This window comes from Pongo pygmaeus, chromosome 13 (genome assembly GCF_028885625.2).
Source record: "Pongo pygmaeus isolate AG05252 chromosome 13, NHGRI_mPonPyg2-v2.0_pri, whole genome shotgun sequence".
In the NCBI taxonomy this organism is placed as follows: domain Eukaryota; kingdom Metazoa; phylum Chordata; class Mammalia; order Primates; family Hominidae; genus Pongo; species Pongo pygmaeus.
In genome coordinates, this window is record NC_072386.2 from 107,867,822 (window position 1) to 107,890,723 (window position 22,902).

Genomic DNA, 22,902 nt, shown 5'->3' on the forward strand with positions numbered 1-22,902 from the left:
AAAGTGTCACTGCAAGGGGATTGTACAATTGTTCCAAAGTCCCCTTGACTAAAGGGGTGTGTGCCTGCAAATGTCCTAGAAAGACAAGGCCTATCAGTGAATCTTATGCATGAATACAAGGGAAGGGTGGTGGATTTCTTGGAGGATTATTAGGTCTGCATTCAAGGGAGATAAACAGGAGACAAATAGCCTTTATAATGTCCATCAGTAGACAAGTAGTCTTAGTGGTGTTGAAGGCTTGGAACCTTGACCCCTCCCTCCTGAGACAGCTACGACCTTGAGGCAGTATTCCTACAGTCTCCAAAGACCTCGAGTGCATTCACACACACACACAAACACACACACAAGGAGGACTGATGGGCAAGCTGAGTTACAGCAACTTATCCAATCAGCTCTCTCCATGTCCCACTGCAGCACCCATCATATCTGATGACACGGAATGAAAAAGAATCAACTTGAAAAGAAGAGGAGATGATACTACCAAATCACTTTCTCATCACTCAATTCCACTGAATTATTCTTACATCACCCATGCCCAATAGACTCTCCCTTCTTGAGGTTCACAATAAAAAATCCTTAGGATAAGAGTGTTTAGCACTTAATAAGGGCTAAAAAATGTTAGCTATTAATTTTTAAGTTAGATATTGATTTATCATCATCATCATCATCATTATTGATAGGAACAGAATGTAATTCATCCTTCAGCTGCTCTGAAAAAAATAAAAAACAAAAACCGTGAGCCATCCTTGACAGCTTGCTTTCTCTCCCACTCCTCATTCAGTTCATCAGGAAATCTTTCCAAAGCCATCCAACATTCAACCCTTTCCAGTCCCTCTACATCAGCCACATGGGACAAGGTGTCATGCTCTCTTGCCTGGCTTACTGCAAGGGCTTCTTAACTTGACTCTCTTCTTCCACCCTTGTCCATTCTATTCTCAACCAGGAGCCAGAGGAATCCTGCCAAGCAAAAGTCATCTCACATCACTAAGCCCTCCATTTACAGTCTTTGCATGGCCTCCTACTCATTCCAAGTAAAAGACAAAATGGTGAGAACACAGTGAGTTACTAGGCCAAGCAAACACATGCTTGGGCTTCCCTTGCAGCTGGAAGAGTTGAACAGGCCTTGAGATAATCACGAAGGTTTGTCAGCACTTAGAGCACAGGCCCCAAAGGGCCCTGAGAACCGTTTCATTGTCGTTCTGGGGAGGGACTGGTTGGGTGATCAATTTGAGCAGTAGGTCTCCTCTCAGCACTTTCTCTTCGTCCCAGGCTGGGGTGATCTGCTGCCCCACTGACCCCCTCCCAGCCTCAGCACCCGAGGCCTTGGCAGTAGCTTCCCTGGGAGACAGCCAGCTGGGCCAAGGCAAGGTGAAGACATTATGGTAAATGGTCTGGCTCATTTTTCTCTCAATGCATCAAAGCCCAAAACCAGAGGTCCAGGGAACCCAGGGCTGAAAGCTGCACTAGAAATAGCAGTGTCTAATTCAGTAGTTACATGTGCTGCTGGCTAGGCAGGCACTCCATGTGCTGAATGTCTCTGGAATGACACCAGAAGAAAGCCCCAAGGTAGGCTACATCTGGTTGACACAGCCTGGCATAGATGAAGGCGGAGCAAACGGGGATGCTTGTGGAAATCTGAGCTCCTCGCTCCTAGCACTCTCTCCAGCCTGTGCCTGAAATCCCACTATTAAAGAGGCTTCCCCTTTTCATGTTCAGATGAGAAAGCAGACGGTCTCAGAAGGTTAGTGACTTAAGTTCACTGGTGAATTTGTACCTAGCTAGAACCAGTGGATTTCCAGTCCATGCAATTTCTACTATGCCAGTTGCACTTACATCTCCTTTTTCCTGACTAAATTAGCCCATGAACCAAAACTAGATTGAGCTCTTTGTTTGCTACAGCGATGAGTGCACAGTCAGCAGACAGTAAACGTTAAATGATAATAACAGTGTGTGAAACACAGTAAATATTGAATCACAGAGAATAACTCTGGACTTACTTTATTACAAAGAAAAGAAACTGTTGTTGAAGAGGAGAGAGGAGGGGTATGAAACGTTAAAGGGAAAAATGCTTTAGCAGAAGCAGAAGGCCTCGATCATTCATTCACTCATTATTCATTTATTCACACATTTGTTTATTTATTCAACATACTTACCAAACACCTACTCAATTCCAGGCAGCTCAATAGCTCAGAACATGGAGTTAAATGAGACATAGCCTTGCCTTCAGGGAGCTCATAATCATTTAGCAGTGGAAATTCTACCCAGCCAAATGTCTCCTCGCCCATGTTACTGTCCACACACATGCACACTCTACACTGACCACGGACCAGGCAACTGTGTGTTACCAGGACTGTCTTCTACCATCACACCTTCTTCACACACTCCATCCCTGCAGGACTTACAACTGTTTCTCAAACAAGCCAGACTCCCACTTGTCTCAGGGCATGAGTACTTTCCGCCCAACATTCCTAGCGCCCTCCTCCGAGAACCTACGAGCTGGCTTCTTCTCAGTGTTTGTCTCTCAGTCCAAATGATACCTGCTTGGAAAAGCTATGCCTGTCCACTCTAGCTGAAGTGGTCCTCTTCACATACATCCAACCTTTATTATATCCCTTTTACAAAAACTTTCCATAGCAGTTATCATGATTAGAAATTCAGGCTGGGTGCAGTGGCTCACACCTGTAATCTCAGCATTTTGAGAGGCCGAGGCAGGCGGATCACTTGAAGCCAGGCATTTGAGAGCAGTCCGGACAACATGGCGAAAGCCCATCTCTACTAAAAATACAAAAATTAACCAAGCATGGTGGCATGTGCCTGTAATCCCAGCTACTCAGGAGGCAGAGGCCCAAGAATAGCTTGAACCCGGAAAGTGGAGGTTGCAGGGAGCCAAGATTGTGCCACTGCACTCCAGCCTGGGCAACAGAATGAGACCCTGTCTTTAAAATAAAATAAAATAAAATAAGAAAGAACGAAAGAAAGAAATAAATTTATGCTTTACATTTCCTTGAACATGTGTTTATTGTCTCTCTCTCCATGAGAGCAGAGACCTTGTGTGTCTTATTTCCTGCCATCTCTCAAGCACTTTGGAAAGTCCTTGGTACATAACACACGCTCAGTAAATAATTACTGAATCGCTGAGTTATATACATATATGTATATATATTTCAAATACTCATGCCCTTTTTCGTCTTTAAAATGCTTAATGCATATATATATATTTCAGTGATTTGGTATATATATATTTATGTATTTACATATATTTCAGTGACTCAGTAACACACTTACTTGCACAGATCCATAATAAAATAGTGGAGGGACTAAAAGATAGAATTCAAAGAGTATTACATTTCATCAGAGAATTAAAAAAAAAAAAAAAGAAGAAGTAAAGGTCAATTGAAAGCTCCAAAGTGAGAAAAGACTCTCCTAGCTTGCAACCAAGAACTACTTCCAAAAGGTGGTGGTAGGAGCATTGCAGAGGATGGACAGATTCATGTCCCTCAGAGAGGAGGAGGAGAAGGCGTAGAGATCAGCTGGTCATTGCAGGGGCATGAAGCAGCGTGTGTATGTTGGAATGGAGCAGAACGTCAGGTGAGAAATGTAGTTCAGGGCCAGGTGCGGCGGCTCACGCCTTTAATACCTGCACTTTGGGAGGCCTAGGTGGGCGGATCACGAGGTGAGGAGTTCGAGACCAGCCAGGTCAATATGGTGAAATCCCACCTCTATTAAAAATACAAAAATTAGCCAGGCATGGTGGCATACACCTGTAGTCCCAGCTACTCGGAAGGCTGAGGCAGGAGAATCACTTGAACCCGGGAGGTGGAGGTTGCAGTGAGCTGAGATGGTGCCACTGCACTTCAGCCTGGGCAACAGAGTGAGACTCCATCTCAAAAAAAAAAAAAAAAAAAAAATGAAAAGAAAAGAAAGAAAGAAATGTAATTCACACACAGAGTTAAGGGCTTTGAATGCTTGGTGATACTGTGTACATTTTATTCAGAACCAGTAGAGTACACTTGGTCAGAAAACCAGTCCTGTGTCCCTTAAAAACAGGTTAATAAAACAGTAACATGACCAAAACCAGTTCTTGAGATTCTCTGCTGATTGATTTTCCAGTTGCATTTTCCCTTTTCCCTTCCCCTACTCCTTCCATATAAACATTTCATTGAAGTCTTCAAGTCATATTACAATCAAACTTAAAGCAAAAGTGGGGACTAAATGCATTTGGTCGGGAACCAAGACGATTCCCATAAAGGCAGATTATGCTGACATGATGAATATAAAATGAAACAGCAGATATTAAAGTGGGAGAATTGGTGCACCAAGCCTTTCGGCGGTAGGCTGACTCCAGTGCCTGCCTCCCTCCCACCCTGGATAGCTTGGTTTTATATTGGAATCATAAAGAAACACAAGGACTGCCTTTTCACCTTTTTCTGCTCTCCCCCATGGGCTGCAACTCGTGAAATATTCAACAGGCTCAAATCCCCTCAACCGCCCCACAAAAGCCAAGACAGAGGATCAGCCTTCATCAGTGATTCTGGGTAGATTGCCATCCTGCCTCGGTGGCCACTGATGCCTTTCAGCCTCCCGGAAAAGAAATAAAAAATCCCGAAGGCATGTTGTGCTTTTAATCGGCTTGTTCTTCCTAATCTATGGCACTCATTGTATTTTTATTTAATTCCTGAAGGTCATTAAGAAAATAAGCAGCTCTTCTCATCACCAGCCATCTTGGTAACATCTCCCAAGTGGCTAACTAACCAGCCTTCTGATTCTACAGCAGCAGCTGACCCTCCAGCAGATTATTTGCTGAAGCCCAGAGAAAGCTTCCAACGAGTTTGCAAATGATCTTTTTCTCGCTGTGGGGAAAGCAGACATTACATGAAATGAACTCACTACCCGGGCAGAAAGAGTTGGGAAAGGTAGTGATGTTGACTTTAACCAACCTTGCCACTAGCTATTCCAGCATTCATGGGTGATTGTCACACATCAAGTCTTGCTAAGTGGGCCTGGGAAATAATCGCAAATACTCATGCCCTTTTTCATCTCTAAAGTGCTTAATTAATTCAAAGCTTTATCATCTCTCTCATGGGCTATTGCAAATGGTTCTGTGCCAGTCAGGGTCTCATCAGAGAAGAGGAGACATACTCAGGAAGGTCAATGAGAAGTGTTTAAAGAAGGGAGCATTTACAAAGGCTTGGGCTGGGTTAAGGCAAACTAATAATGAGCAACGAAGTACTCCCACATTGATAATAGCAAGGAATTGTCACCACCCTAGGCATGAAGGGGCAAGGAATGGTGGGGATGGGGGATTATCAAACCCTAAAAAAGCCACAGCTGTAGGAAAGGGCTACCATAAAGCTACCAGATAAGAACTATAGCTTTTTCTAAAATAATCCAGCCACTGCCAATGCACAACCCAGGATGGAAGCTTTCAAGAGGGTAATTTCCCAACCTCATCCTCCTTCTACCCACCAATTTTTTGCAGGTGTTTCACACAAGCTGACCTCGACTAAACACCCAAGGATGCTTAAATGAAACAAATCATATAAGTCAGCCTTCCTGGGTGCACAGCAGGTGGGAAAGGGGATCTCAAGAAGTAAATGAAGACTATTCAGGAGGCTCCTTAACAGGTATCCCTACCTTTGGGCTTCCTTCCTTCCAGCTATCCATTAAATGGCTACGAGGATGAAATTTCTAACTTGTCAAACTGACCATATAATTCCTTTGCTCAAAATTCTCCAATGTTTTCTACTGTCCCTCAGGATAAAACCTAATTTATTGAACCTGACACACAAGGCCCTTCCTGGCCTGTTATGTGCATTTCTCCCCAGTCTGATCTCTTCCTATGCCTTTCCTTGCATTTAAATATTAATTCTGACCAGATATTTATATAACGTACCACATATACTATGTGTTTTTTCTAATTTAATATGTTGTGCTCCTCCATGCTTTCATAAGGAGGAATATTGCATGCTGCATAAGATCACAGGGTCTGAAGACCAACTGCTCGAATTTGCATCCCAGGCCCCATGTGTTCAACCTGTGTGTTTTTGGGCAAGCTCTTCACTTCTTCATGCCTCAGTTCCCCCATCTACCAAATGAGGATAATAACAGCACCTGCCTCACAGGGTCGTTTTTAGAATCAAATGAGATAATACAAACAAATTAGCTGTTAGGTTGGTCTTGATACTTAGAGAGCACTCCACAGTTACATTTGTTATATATTACTTCATAAACATAGTATCCTCTTTTACCACTGTCTTGCTGTGTGTGTATATATATATATGTGTGTGTGTGTGTGTGTGTGTGTGTATATGTGCATGTGTGTGTGTGTGTGTGTGTATATCTTAAAATAGTCTCTTTATACAGCTGACTTCCCTTATTGGATCCTAGTGAAGGGACATGTCAGAATTATTTGTGTAGCCTGGTGCCTGGTACAGTGGCTGAACAGAGTAGGGGCTCCATAAATGTTCTGTATGTTTAATTGAGCCATCCCATATTTGAAGTCAGATGAGTATTTCCGGAGGACAGAGAGAAGAGACAGAAACTTGGGGTGTCAATAATGGCTGGATTCCCATACAGCAACTCTACTGAAATTTACCTAACATCCTGGAGAATGCACATGAAAAGAAAGAAATGTTAATTTTCAAGGAGCTTATATTTTCATGAAGTGAGATAGGGGAAGTTCATATAGAAAATGGACACTCTTATGATTCTGTTTAGACATGAGTATGTGTATAAACAGCTGGAAAAAAAATACACTGGACCATGAAGAATGGCACTCACTAAATAATGGGATTAGAGGTGATTTTAGTCATGTTCTGATTCATTTTTCTCTACATTTTCTATATTGACTATATTTTACCTCTGTAGCAGATGCAAATACTCACTTTAAAGATTCATTTAGTCAACCAACCTCTTCTGAGAGCTGGCATTGTGGGACTGTGTCCTCGGGAGCTTAGTCCAAGGGGCTGAGAAAAGACATGCTATAAATAGCTATAAAGCAAAGCAGAAAGCTTAGAGGAAAGGAGATTACTTCTGGCTGGATCTAAAATCTCTTCATGGAAGAGTCTCAAAGAATTGGCAAGATTTCAACAAATGGCTATGTGGCAGAGGGCACTTCAGATGGAGAATTGGCACAAGGGAAGGAAGGCAAGAAGGTCACAAATGTACAAAGGGATACAGTGGGGGGAACCGGTACAAAATGCAGAAGCCACCATTACAGAGAGAGGCTGGGGGTTACCAACTCTTGCCCATGGAGCATCACCTAGCAGAATAATATAAGTGCCGGGTCCCACTTGGGGCTCCTTTATGCAATCAGAACAAGCCCGAACTCAGAGGTTAATGAAGCTCTCCATATACCATGAATTAAGATGACAAGGTGGATGCACTGATGGGTGAATGGGTGAATGGATGGACCCCAGTCATTCTGACCTAATTAAACAGCCTGGGTTAGTGAAGAGAACACTAAATTTTGATTCAGAAGCTTATATTTTTGTGATCCCTCTACAGCACCTGACTGGTATCCTGGAGCACAAATTACAGAGCCTCTATGATTTTCTTTACTTGTAAAATGGGGGTCACAGTCTGGCCTACTTACATCACATCTAATGTAGAACTGAGAGAAAATAAGGCCATACATAGCAACATGCTTGGAAATCTGCAAAGTTTTACCGTTAGTTCTGAAAGCAAATGCAATCATCCAATGACATACTTCATCCATCGATATACCTTCCAATAATTATATACTGACTGTCTGAAATGTGCCAGGCACAGTGCTAGGTCCTAAGGATAGATTGGAGGAAAAGATCAATTTGACTACTATCCTCACAGACTTTCCAATTTAGTCTGGATATTCCTTTGTTCCCTCTAAGCAGCAGCAAGCATTTCCCCTTGCTTCAGTTTTTTCCGTCATCCACCCATTTAATCATTAATTCATAGTAGAAGACGATGTCTGTCTAGGACATTGCAGTCTTCATTATTTAGCATGCAGCAGGTGTGCAATAAATATTTGTCAAATCAATGCATCACTAAATGTACATTTCCTGAGTTTCTTGTCCTCAAGAAAGTCACAATCTAGAAGAGCAGAAAAAGGAAAGTCAGCAAAGATGATGAGTGTGTGGTAATGACCACAAGATAGGAGGCACAGCATGTTACAGGAACATATGTGAGAGGTCAGTTAATGCTCCTCATTTATCAGGGGATCGGACAGGGCAAGCAGAGAGAGTCTATAATCTGGGCATTTCATAATACTAAGAGATTCTGATGTCAGGCCAGGTTAAATGCCCACAGGATAACGCCAATGGTGTGCTAGGTTTGGGAGGTCACCCATGGGGACAGAAGGTGGAGAAGTGGCAGGGGCCACGACATGGCCAAAGCCCTCTGGCAGCAGCTGGAGAACAGACTCAAGCTCTTCTGGAGAAAATGGTACTCTTTAAATAGGGTACTCTTTAAATAGTGGGATTAGAGTCTCCAGAATCCAGAGGTGCCTTAGACTCCTCCTCCCCAACCCCAGCTGTCAGCGCTCATCTCTGCCCCTGCCTCCAGTCTGCCCATTACCACCTCCTTTGGGAACTGCATCTTTTACATGAAACTGTTTTCCCAAGCCACTCAGTGAAGATAAATAATACAGTTATACCCAGTTAAATAAGGGAGGGGAGGAGAAGAATTAAGAGCTATTGGCAAGGGAGAAAAGCATATCGTTTCAGATTAGATTTTGGAAATAGATAGAGGGTTGCTGGAATTGATTCTCATTACTCCTAGTTATTCTCTCCCGTACCATTTCCCTCTCTCCTTGCTGTACTTCTTTGCTTGGTCTTTGTCATTTCGCTTCATGATATGCCCTTGGTTTCTCTGTTTGCATGCTCTCTCTGTCTCTCTTTTTAAAAACACATCCCAATGTCAATGAGTTTTTCTCCTCCTTCTTCTCCTCTTCCTTGTCCCACAACATTGCAAACTGATGCAGAGAGTGGGTGACTAAAGAATGGAGACAGGAACTAACCTTTGCTAACATCTACTTACATGCCAGGCTAAGGGCTTTCATTCATTGTCGCATTTAGCCCTCATAGGAAACCCACATAGGTAAAGTAGACAGTAGAACACCCAGTTTTCAGCTGAGATGTCTGAGGCCCTAAAAGGGGACTACACTTTTCCAAACCCTGATTCACAGATTCCAAATTCAGTGTTTTCACCGCTGTCCTACCTGGGCTGAGAAAGGAGCTTGCACATTTGAGTAAAGAGATTGAGGAATCAAGTGTATGCCAGGGGGTGTGATATGATAAGTACCAGGGCAGTAGGCATCCTTCCAGGTCACTCAGGTGCTCTGCCTATTCATTTCATCATAGCAAAGTCCTTTGTTTCCTCTGTTTTTAAGATGCAAACATCTCCTGAGAAAGAGGTATATGAAGCATTCTGTCTTACGGTGAATGACTTTTTAAGATCACTTTGCTTCTTCCTGTATTTCACTGGGTTGACCTTTAACAAATTAAGTTCACCTCTCTGAGCCTCACTGGCCTCACATGAAAGAATGGGAATCATAAAATCAATCTCTTATGATTGCTGTGAGAATAACAGGAGATAACACATTGGAAGGAGCCTAGAGCAGCATTTAGCCTATGGATATTCCCTGTCAGTTGTCTGTCTTCTCGTCACTCTTTTCTATCTCACCACTGTCAAGGCAAGAAGCACCTGGTTGTTTTGAGAACACTGGGGTGGGAGGGGGGTGACCATACCAAATATAAAGAAAAAGGAGGCAGCAGTCACAGAGATAAAACTTCCTACTTTACTTGGAAACAGTCTCCAAGACCCTTCCACCTTGTCCCCAGTGTCCCATACCCGTAAACCTTTTAAAGTTATCCCTACAGCAATGATCTGGAATCATGGAAAATTACAACAGGAAGAGAGTGTAAAGGGATAGAGATCAATGATCTATCCCACCCATTTTACTAATATGTTAAATAAGGACCAGAGAAGAGTAGCAACTTGCCTTAAGTTGCAGTGTTCTTCTGATCTCATTGTTCAGAAGAACAATGAGACAAGGATTCACAGAGAGGAGAGGCAGAACCTCCTTAAATCCCAAAAGTAATTCAGCAGCATGCGAGACAAGGAGGGGTAAAAGTCCCTTGTAATGCCAGGGCCCCTTCCAACTCTCCTGAAGATGCTGCCAAGAGGTCATCTTAAGTCTCTGTTGCTAAGTCTGACTTGTCAACCCCAACCCCCACACCCCAACCCAGAGGACTCAGCATCTGAATGCCGCATGCATGGATTCAGATCTGACATGTAAAATACAATGAGTCAGGAAAGCATGGCACCATGCAGTGTGATGTGTGAGGAGGAAAAATGAAACCTGTAAAACCCAATGACCAAACAGTGCCTAGAAGAATAAACATACCTGACATTGAGTCCAACAGCTATTTGCAGAAAGGTGGGAGAGGCAAGGCTTAAAGGAATACCTTTATATGATGAATTAATCCCCAGGTTCAGACACTGGCCTAAATCCATTGCTTATGGGAATCATATCATAGTCCACTAGCCCCAAGCCACATTCTTACCACTTAGCCTTTGTTCACACTGTGTCACCCGCCTGAAATGCCTTAATCTTTTCTTCTGCATACACGGATGTTACCCATCATTCAAAACCCAGCTGAAGTGACCCTCTAAGAGCCCAGTTCAAAATGCCCTCTCCCTCTCCTGAGCCCTCAACTCCCCTGGCAGGCTTCTACTTCCTTCCCTGACTTCACGAACTTCACCCATCCCTAATTCTCATGACTTTTGCTAGGTCATAAGAGTCTTCTGGACCAGGAATTGCTTTTATCTCCTCTGTGTCCTTTTTGGTAGCTCAGCAATTTTTGCAACAGCAGGAGCCTGACAAATATTGACTGATACAAGATTAAAATAGAAACCCAAGTAAAGAGGACAGCATGGTGAAATTCCTGACTCCAATTTCACAGATGGGAATACTGAGGTACAGTGTGCAGGAAGGGGACTCGGAAAGATTAAGAACCAGACGTGGGAAGGACCAAGTAAGAGCTCCTCAGACTAAGCACATCTTGTTTTACCTGTCCCCTACCCTCTCCTTCACCCCTGCTTTTTAGCCCCCTATGCCATCTATCCAAACAGCACCAACCTGGACCAAATGACATTTGATGCAGCCAAATCAGGACAACTGAACACTCCTGTGTTTTGTCTATCTCTGCGTTGTCATTCCTCCATGTGCCCCTGCCTTTATGCTCATAGATCCATATCCTTGTTTTCACTGTTCTCTGTTTCACTGTTTTTACCCACCTAACTCTTAATCTTCAGAACTCAGCTGTAAGTAGACTACACAAACAGTCAACAGCTCTCCTCCTCCTTACATCTAAACCAGTGTCATGTGACATTGCAGATATCCCTGTCAAGAGGTGAGTCTGTTTTTCCTCTCCTTGAATCAGAGTTGGCTGCAGGACTTTCTCTAGCCAATGGGAAAATGACGAAAGTGACACACTCAGAGATTTGAAAAGCGTTTATGTACTGGGGCTTGCCCCCTCTTGATGCTCCTGGGATCCCTGCAATTGTCATGTGAGATTAGCTTGATGGAGGCACAGAGGATGGCCCATCTGCCTATGCTGCCCCAGACAAAACCTGCTGCTAACCACAGGACATGTGAGAGAAGCCAACCTGGGTCATCCTGCTGCTAGCAAACCTGCCGGCTGACCACAGACGCAGGAGAGAGCCCACAGAGATCAGCCAAGACCATAAGAAGTGCCCAACTAAGCTCAGCGTAAATAACCAGCCCATATAAATAGGAGCAAATCAATTGTAATAAGCCACTAAGTTTTGGGGTGTTTGTTACACAGCAATAGCTAACTGGAAGATGCCTCCTCCTTTGTGCAGCTTCCCCCCTCACCTCACCACAAGACTGGGTTGAGCTTTCCTGCTCTGTGCTTATCACACTATATGTAATCATTGCTTTAGTTATTTCATGCTTCACCTACCCTCTCCTCCCCAAGTCTCTGAGCTTCTTAAAACTAAAAGCCTTCTCTCTCTTGCTGCCCACTACCTCCCTAACAACTAGCTCAGAGTTGGTGCTTAATGGGCATGTATAGCACAGAACAAACTGATGTTGAAATTTTGCCCTAAGAGGGATCCTACTGTATTTCCTTCAGCCCCTCCTCCTCCTAATCAAAGTCTCTGTGGCTCTGATTTGAGAGTGAGTATTGATTGGCTTCAACAGTACTGCTTCAGGAATGTAGTCTGCCTCTATATTCCTTAAATAAGCTCCATGCCTGTTCAGTGTGTTCACAGCAGTCTTAATTGTAATTCAGCCTCTACTCCATTACCCTTATTTATGACGCAGTGCTGGAGCACAGAGCCCCAGGCCATCAGTGGAATGATTACGGGACCCTTTTGACTTGCAATTCCACACCATTCAGTCCAATTTAGGCCGGCCACAGATGGTGCCCTGTGGCAAGGAAGGGGTGATTAGAGGATGCCAGGCTGAGGGTGGGGAGGAGGGAACGACCCTCTTGATTTTCTCTCTGCATCAGAGAAAGATGAAAAAATGGCTAAGGTTGTTTAATGCCCCTTCCCACCAGAACAGTGTGTGCCTGAATGATGACAGACCAAGCCCCTCTCCAATGGGGTCAGACACAAGAAGTCCTGGGACCACTGTGGGGACACCTTTTAATTCAGTGCAAGATGCCAGACTCCTCTCTGCCGGTGACATGACAGAATGTTTTTCCCACATTGCCAGGCTAGCAGTAGGAAAAGTGGAATTCCACTCTTGTCTTTGCTCTGTGACCTTTGGTGAGGCATTCATTTCTTTGAGCCTGTCTTCTCATCTGTCAAATGGGGGGACTGATACCTCCTCTGACTCCTTCCCTAGGTCATTGGAGGCAGTAAAAGGAAAAATTCACCGGAAAGAACTTTAAATAGAATGTTCCCTGTGCAAAAGTCATGGTTATGATTAATACCAATCAACCTGGTGGAAGACGTCTAGAAAACAAACCAAGAGGCTCAACAGAAAAGGCTGAAATTCCCTGCCATTTTTTAAATACATCAGCTCCCCAGTATAGCACAGGGCCAGGACTCAAGCTCTAAAACCAGCCACCTGGATTCCCATCTCTGCCACTCTATTAGTTGAATAACATTCCAGAAATCACTTAACTTCTCAAAATCTCACTTTCATCATATAAACTGGGGAAAGTAGCGTCATAATAATCACTGGAGTGTGAAAGCCAGGAAGGCAAGCACTGGTTTGTTTTAGTCATCATGTATCACAGTACCTAGACAGTGCCTGGTAAAATGTAGCCACTTAATCTAAAAATAATAAAAAGGCTAACACTTATTAAGTGCTTACTCTGTGCGAGTCTCTGTTCTTAGCTGTGTGCATATATCTCATTTCAAACTCCTGACATTCCCATGACTTACGGATAATGATAAAGCCACAGGTACCAATGCTGAGATACTGTGCCAGCACAAGAACCAGCACATGTCTGTGCTCAATAATGTCTGCAGCAGTGAATGTTGCTACTACTATCACCTCTGCAGTGCTACACGAATAACTTGCTTTTACTCCAGTTAATATAGACATCATTTGAAATCACTTACTCCGAAGCAACAGAGCCTGTCTTTGATTGTAAATTCCTGGAAAAATGAAAAGATACATCCTTTGAATATCCTCTTCAGGGCACTGTGGTTACAACCTGGAATATCCTCAGGGTGTCGGACTAGAAATCAAGACATCTGAATTGTCACACCTCCCTCTGGCCCCCACCCCACTTGGTTCTTTCCATTTCCAGAATCACAGAAACTCTAAACTTAGAGTAGACTTTGTCAACTCAGCAAATGTTTCTGGAGAGCGTTTCCTGCACCAAGCCCTTTGTGGAAGCTTTTGGGCATCATTTTCCTGGGTCTTCACTTCTCATTTAGAGTCAAGAAAACTGAAACTCAGAGAGAACAGGGGAGTTATCCCAGGTTACATAGCAAATCAAGGATAGGGCTGGTGAGAATCCAGCCTCTTGACCTCAAGGACACACTCTCTGTACTCTATCTGCCAGATTCTGAGTAGCCTCCTTGCTCTGCCACTGATGTGCTGTTTCACCTGGGGAAGGCACTTCCCTTTCTGAACCTCACTTTTCTCACCTGTAAAATGGGAATAGACATGGCATCTTCAGAGGCTGTTCAGAGGATTTACTAAAGAATGCTGTTAGTAAAGATTCTTTGATTGCACACTGTCTTAATGGAAACTGTGTTATGCTCTCAGAAAACAGCGAGAACTACACCTTCCAGTCTACATGACAAACCTTATACACAAGTCTCAGCTCTATCATTTATCTGAGAATAGGAACTGGGAGAAGGGGGTCCCTCCTAGCTGGTGTCCCATCCACTCATCCCATGCACCTTTTTTGAATGTTTTTCTTTAATGACTACTTATTCAGGGCTATAACTCCTACCCTCATAAGCACCACCCTAATTCCTATCTACTATGTGATGTGAAATATACTAGAAGGAACTATGTTACCAGAGCCAGGAGGAATGTCCTTGTGATGGGCAGGTGTGCCTATCACAGAGGGAATCAGGCTGTTTACTGGCATTGGGAACATTGGGAGTGAGGACCAAGTTAGATAAATCATCTCTAGGGCGTATATACATTCAATCAGGCTAAATGGATCATAGGTACACAAAAAGCCATGTTTATACAACCTAAAACCCCCGTGAAAATGCTCAACTGGGGGAACACACCCATTTATATGTCTGTTCTCTTAAAGTACAAGTGTGCTCACAAACACATGTACTTCCTTGTGAATCTCTGCATCTGAATCTGCCAGGAAAGCATTCATATCTCCTCCTATGCACAAACATATATGTTCAAATATGGCTGTTTCCTCATACACCATGTCTGCACAGACTGATGTGTTCACGTATGAATACAGACAATAATGCTACAGAGTAGAAGGTTTTTCATGTAAAACCTCACACACACATTCTATAAAACTGCTTCCTCCTAACACTGACATCATGAGTGTTTCTGCATGTGTGCACACTGATGCACTCCATGACACACATGAACTTGCATCCTCATGTAGATATGCACATATGTATGTGAAAACTTTGACAACACAGTGTTCACAGGCATATGTGAGGCCCTCCCACATGCATGCTCCTGTAATGTGCTCACTAGGTTCGCCCACATATGTACATCATGCATGCTCCATGGTGAATGTTCAGACCAGCATATGTGTGCACTGGTCCTTTACACAGGTAGGCACATGGCCACCTTCATGGGCAGACATATGCATATGTGCTCAGGCATGCACATGCCTGCCAAAACAGGTTTTAACCCAAGGGCATACCCAAGCCCTCATGTGTGTCCTCAAATACATGGGTACATAAATGACATCAGGAAATGTCCTTCTGAGCCTCTGAAATATCTCTGGATCTGTCTCCCTAGAGGCCACATTTTGCACTTAAAGAGAAAGACCAAATCCTCTCCCGCGGTCTCCTGAAAGCCTGTCTCCTCTTTTCTGGTATGACTGACAGACTGCTGTAGAGCACAGAAGAGCACAACAGCCTTGTTCTCGAACTGTCCATCCACTTAATCCTTTCTGATTTTGTTATGGGAAAAAAATTTCCACTGATTTGCTATTTTATCCCCTCAGCCTGGTGTCTTTGAAAGAGAGATACTGACAAATGGCAGAAAAAGGTCCTCTGATTCCCAGCTCCAGGCGGCCCAGTGACCTTCCTCTGGGACTCTGGCTTCCACATACCATGCAGGAAACCTGGCCAGGAAGCCAAAGCTGATATCCTGGATGCTGGGGCAAAATCAATCAATCAAAGAAACAAACAAACAAAAAGGAGAAATAATGCATTAATACTCCTTCACTTTCCATACAGCCAGACACTATGCTTATCAATGTTGCACACTGCAATTCGTGCTGCACACACACTCAAGGGACCTATTAGCAAGCCCATTTTACAGAGAAAGAAACTAAGATTCCCAGAGGTGAAGGCACTATTCTAAGGCACTAAATGCAGTTAGTATGGAGCACATCTGCTTGCCTCAAAGCATTTTAAAAACTCAGGAGAATTTGGAAGGAAGCAGGATGTGTTACTACTGCCTGGCCTCTCAATCCTCCTCATTTCAAGTGCACTTTCAGGAGTTTCATTCCCTGGAAGAGGCCAAGTACACTGCAGAGGCATCTTTCCAGGCTGATCAGGGAACAGGGACCTGGATAAGAAGAGAAAGTTTGGGGAACAAAAGGAGAAATAGAGTAGGACAGGAGAATGGGACAGGATTGGCAAGAGGAGGAGAAAAAGGAGAGGGAGAGGACACAGCTTTAAAAGGTGGTCTAGTTCATCTTCCTTTTTAAAAAAAAAAAATAAATGACAAACACTGAGCCCCTTCTGTGTGCTGGACTTCATAGGAGATGCTGGCAGTGAGGGGACGGAAGAGGATTTTTCATCCATGAAACTCCTAGACTAGTGCGGTGCGGCTAATGCCTGTTGTATATGGCATGTGAAAACTTGAGTGAACTTTCCAAATCAGTGAAGAAAGAGAGATGAAAAATGACCTCCTCTTCCATAAATCAGCTTTTACCACCACTATGGGCACTAATTATCCATCAAGCCTTTTATACACGTTTTCCTGCATAATCCTCACAACTACCTTTCAAGATGGTTATTATATCACATTATATATTCATGTATGTATGTGTGTATGTACATGTGTATATGTACACACATGTTTGGCTCAGAGAAGTGCAGACACTACGTGAAAATCACACAGTATTTCAGCAGCAGAGGTGGCATTCAGACTCCCTCAGCTGTACTTCTGGGTCCTTGCCCTAAGCCATTCCTTTTACTGCCCCTTCTGCCACTGGCCGCATCTACTACTTGTGGTAGCTGACACAAAATCAGCTATTTAGCCTAAGACAGCAGAGCTAGATAGACCTTAAGAGATAATCTAGACTTAGCAAAACTGAGGTTAAAAAAGATGAAGTGGCTTGGCCAATGTCTGAACTAGGACTAGAATCTAGCCTTCTGACCCCTAAGATCAATACTCTTTCCAGAATGTGCTTTATGGCAGGCCATGCATTTTTAAGAATGACAACTCTTCACCCTGATATTGCTGACCCAGAAGGCAGGAAGATAGATGCAGGAACAGTGATGCCTCCAAGTTCTTCTCCAAGTGCTAGAGATAAAGCAAACCTTCCATCCCTGAGGTTATAGGATTAGCAATCCTAATTTACAGATAAGCCAACTGAGGCCAAGAGAGGGAAAGGGATTTGGCTACAAAAAAGTGGGGCAGCCCTCCTAAACCAAATCTAGGATCCCTTCCCATAGAATTCACTCTGAACAGCTCTGGAAGCAGCTGGGTGTAGAGGATTAGAAGACAAGTGTGGGAGGCAAGCAGGTGGGTGGTTCCAGAGGTACCCCCTTAATTGCTCTGGAATTTTGTGAGGTCACATAGGGCCCAGCATTTAGAAAGGTCCCATGCTGAGTTTAAGGCTCTGCTGTCACCATCTTGAAATTACAGGCAAAGGCCCCCACGTTTTCATTTTGCACTGGGCCCTGCAAATTATGTAGCTGGTCCTGTCTTTGACACTTTTCCTTTCTGAGCCTGCTTCTTCATCTCTGGAATGGGGTAAATAATGGGGTAACTTGATAGGGTATGCAGCCGATACTGTCTTCCCTTCTCTGAGCCAAACATATATGTATGTGTGTACACATATACACAAATACATACATGTGTGCATATATACATACATGCAAACATGCATCAATATATAACAGGTTTGAGAGGGCTACATCACTTTTTCTCAGGCAAACACCTTTCTCTCACTTGTCCTCAGTTAGCTTATCTGTAAAATAGGGTTGCTAATTCTATAGCCCCAGGGATGGAAGGCTTACTTCCTCTCTCGCACTAAGAGAAGATCTTGGAGGCATCTCTGTTCCTGCATCTGTCTTCCTGCCTTCCAGGCCAGCAACATCAGAGTTAGAATTTGTCATTCTTGAGGTTTCTCCCACCTCTTCCTTGGCCCTCATCTTTCTGGTACAGTCTAGTAAAGCATTCTCCTGAAGACACCTGAAGTCCCTGCTTTCCTAGTCCTCATGCAGGGCAGGCCAGAAATATCATGGAGTTTTAAGTCCTCCACCCATCTTCACCCCAACCAACAGCAGCCCTTAGCCAAGGACAGATGGGAGGTAGAAGATAAATGGCCTAGTGTGGGATAATTCCTGGGCATGGTTTTGTTGTTGTTATTGTTTGTTTGTTTGTTTTTTGAGATAGCATCTCCTGCTCTGTTGTCCAGGCTGGAGTGCAGTGGTATGATCATGACTCACTGCAGCCTGGACATCCTAGGCTCAAACAATCCTCACACCCTAGCCTCCTAAGGAGTTGGGACTACAAGCACGTGCCACCACGCCCAGATAATATTTTATTTTTTGTAGTGATGGAGTCTCACTATGTTGCCTAGGCTACTCTTGAATTACTGGGCTCAAGCAATCTTCCTGCCTTGATTTCCCAAATTGCTTACAGGCATGAGCCACTGTACTCTGCCATTTGGACATGTTCTATACTGTCTTCCATAGGTCTCCAATGAGATTGGACCCCAGTTGCCCACAGCAGTCCTTGATCAATTATATGCCCTTCATTGGCTCCCCTTCCTGCCTGTCTCTTCCCCTACTAGGGCTTCCTGGGACCACCTCCGAAAGAAATTACTTGCATTCATCTCCTCAGCCTAGAGTCTGCTTCTGGAGAACTCAATTTAAGACAGGGCTGCTCCAAGCTTAATTGAGATAATGCATATAAAGTGCTTAATACTGCAACAGGCATAGATGCAAGCCCTCAATAAACGGTAGGCTTACAGAAAAAAAAAAAAAAAAAAAAAAGCTACTTTACGAGAAGACGTGAGGAAGATGACAGAACATTTATAATTGATTTCTAAATTTATCCTCCTAATGAAATCACCTCCGGCAGACCCTGCTAGTGACCGGTCTGGAATGATTTTCAGAGCCCTGTTTCCCACCAGAGGCAGATACCAGTTACTCTGGTTCATAGGACCCAGCCCAAAGTGAAAGTTCATGAGATTGCCATCTACTCTTTTTCTGGCCTTCACACCAAGTGAGAAGGCAGCATAGCCCATGCAGAATCTCAGAGCCTCAGCATCAGATGTCTCATCTATCGAACTCTTTGTTTTACAGATGCAGAAACTGAGGAACAGAATAAACCCAAAGTCACTCAGTATGTAAGATCGAGCTCAGAAGAAGAAATCAGGTAGCCTGCCATTCACTCTCCAAAAAATCTCATTATTGACTGATATATTCATTCTTTTTAATTGTCCCCCACACACACAGATACGCACTAGAAAGTAAGCCCCACAGATGTAAGGGGTTTTGCCTCTTGGTCACTGCTGTGCCCTGGAGCCTAGAATAGTACCTGGCCCATAGTAGATGCTCATGAATGTTCATTAAGTGAACAAATACTTTTTCCATGACACCCATAGTCTATCCCTGTTGAAGCTCTTCCTAATTTGCCTCAAGAAGAACAAGTCCAAAGGAATCAGAGCCCACCCCCATTATGACCAGAATAGCATGGTTAGAGGAAGCTCCAGAGCTCCACCACCAATGTGAACCCCAGCTCCAAAAGTAAGTCCCCAAGAGGCCTTAGGCAAGTTACCATTCCCTCCCCATCTTGCAATAGTTTACTGTATTTATCAAAGGACGTACCCCATATGTAAAACACTAAAGCCCTTGATACATATCAGCTATTACTAAGGTAGAAAGAAATGCCCTTCTTCCCCCCAAAGACTTCTCTCTTGTTGCTAACATATTCAGGAAAATTTTTCCAAAGAGTGGGAAAATGCACCTATGCTGGTTAAGAGGATGACTAACATGTAGGCTATTTTCATCAAAGTAATAAATAGAGAATCACAAAATAAAAATGTTACATCCTCTCCAGTCCCTCTCAGTTTTTTGTTAACCACCAGGAGGTGGTTAAGTGCTACAAGGTCTTTAACAAGCCAGAGAAAGCAGGTCTCAGGCTCAAATCCCAGGCAGACTGTTAGTCTCAACTGGCTAGAGTGTCATGGCATTGCTTTGCTTTCACCGGACTTGTTTTTATAGTAGCCTTCTAATTTTAGTAAGTGATATTAGTTTTCCAATCATCATTATGCTATTGAAGTTTCCATTTACAATACAGATATTACTTTAGAAAAATTAAAAATTAGAAGCAAAAGACAGAATGCAGACATGGTCAAAGTGATAAGGATGGCCCTGAAATGCCTGAGGTTTGGGATTCTCTGGTCTAGTCTTGGTTCTTAAGTCATCAGGACAAAAACTCAGGGTCCAGGGCTCCATATCAGCTCTGCCATTCACTTCTGCTCCATAACTTTGAACACAACCATTCCCCTCCCTGGGCCTCAGTCCCCTATCTTTGAAATGAAAGGATCAGATGTCTAAGGCTCCACAAGGCCTTTCCATTTTGGAAACATTTTGAATCCTTTCAGGAAACCAACAAAACCGTAACAAACCTGTGGAAAATTCATCGAGGCCATGTGGGTGCCCCTGCCTGTCTCCACGATATCTCACTCCCAAATGAAAATTTGCAAACCCCAGAGTCTTGTTGACACCCATTTGTTTATTTACACAGTTTCACTTTTTATGTAGCTTTCCTTCTTTCTGCCTAATGCTTGACAAAGGAAATAATGCCAGAATTTAGGAACCCACGTTCAGAATCCTCACTCATTAGAGCACTTAAGGTGTTCACACGTAACACCAGGGTGGCAATCTCAATCTCCTCTGCCCTCACTACATGCACTAGAGTCCCCTGTGCAGTGTTTGATGGAAAGAGCCTTGAGGAGGGCACACAGGTGCTTCTGACAGATTCTCAGGAAAGTCAAAACCTAGGCTTTGGTTCTGACCTGGCTCTTCCGTTTGGATTTTATCATATTTACTAAGCTCCAGTTCCAAGGCAGCCAGAGATAGGGAGGAGTCAGACAAGGTCTTCTGCTGCTCAATGGGGCCTCAGGGTGGTCAGGTGGACATTCAGCTCATCACATGTGCTCAAGGCAGCCTGAGAAGTGCAGCCCCAGAGACAGGAACATGACAGAGAGGTGGCGCAAAGAAGAAGATGCTTAATGATGCCTTAAGAAACAACCATAGGAAGTTTCCTGGGCAGATGAGGACTATGTGCAATCACAAAGAATGGACAGGTGTTTACCAAGTGAAGTGGGGAAAAGCTTTTCAGGCACAAGTTGAGGATATAGAAGACATTGAGTGCCACTGATTGATAAATGGGGGCCAAAGTCACCAAACTCCCCAAGCCAGGAGCCTCCAGAACCAGCCAGTTAGACACTTGGAAAGGACTCACATGGTAAGACACATAGTTTTCATGTGAATAGATGGTTTAGGACACAGTCCTGCATGTGCAAGGAGGAGCAGAATTTCACTGCCTCAAGGAAAATTGAAAAAGCTATAGAAAGCCTTGAAAACCAGACTCAACCAGACCTTTCTTTCTCAACCTTCTAAATTGTATCTGAATTTCTCCTTTATCCCTTTGTGCTTTGATGCTTACGTCCATGCTTCCTAAACTCTCCTTCCCACTTCTCCCTTCCTAAAAATTCCCTCCTTGCTTTGTGCAAAACAAAAGCATTATGTATCTTTCCCCTAACTAACAGGCAGAAGCTTTTAACAGATTTCTAATGCACTGCTAGACGATTCCTTAAGGCTTAAATCCCCAAAGACACCTTGCTGAAAAAGATAGAGACATCTGTAGTTACTGGTGCTTTGCATTTGATTGTTTTCATAAAACACTGCTAACAGTGCATCCGTTTCACTCACAGGTAGACACACACAGTTAACCTCCCCACCCCCACCATGAATGTGTGCATGAAGTGACATATAGATGGGAAGTCTAATTCATGCTGAACAAGCAGCATCCTGGGAGGAACAGGGTCTGCATTAGCAATGAAGACACAGGGTTCAGACAGTGAGTGCTCTTGGCCAAACCTGGAGGAACACTTCTGAAAGCAAGTTCACGTCTCTTGTGCCAAGATCTAAATATAGCCCACCCCCCCAATTTAAAATATGAGCCAAGGACCTGTGGCCCTGCGGTTGCTGTCTTAGCTGCTGGATTTTCTCAATATATCCCCCTACCCAGATCTAAACCAAGTAGGGTTATATATTATCATATTATATTATATTATATATCATAAAACACATATTATCATATATGTTTATATTGTATTAATTTATTTTATAATACACAATATATAATTATAATTATTATATAAAATATGTATTATTAGAATTATATATTATATGTTTTTATAATTTTATGGTATTGTATTTATTATATTATATAATCATATATAATTATATGTCATATAGTAATGTAATATAATTATATGTAGTATTTTATGTAACATACAACTATAAATAAATTATATAATATACTATATATTTATATAACTATATAATTATAATTATATATAATCATATAAGTATATGTAATATTATAAATATATGTATAACTATTTATGTAAATATATTATATTGTAAATCTAGCATGATATATTAATATGAAACATAACATACACATAACATATAATATTGGTATGATAAAACATATGCAATATATAATAATATATTACTTAATATACATAAATATATAATAACTAATTCCCTCAAGGCATATTCATGACAGTAGTACCAAATGCTTACTCCAACATACCTGGATGTTTTCTATCAAAATCTCCTGGATTTAGGACCCCTAGCCTTGCTAAAACTATAAGTGATTACACCTCCCTAAATGACCTAAAGCACTTTCAAATGTTTCATGAACTTTAAAATATTATACAAGGTATTTTTCTCCTCTTTTCTCTATTTCAAGGAATGAGCACAGTGGTGTTTAAGTACGTCTTATGTAAT

General features: G+C 42.9%; 1 protein-coding gene across 5 annotated transcripts in view; it reads right to left on the reverse strand.

Moving 5' to 3' along the window:
- ASTN2 (astrotactin 2) overlaps positions 1-22,902 on the reverse strand; it is a 999,842-nt gene that overhangs the window by 873,709 nt on the left and 103,231 nt on the right. The window lies entirely within an intron of this gene.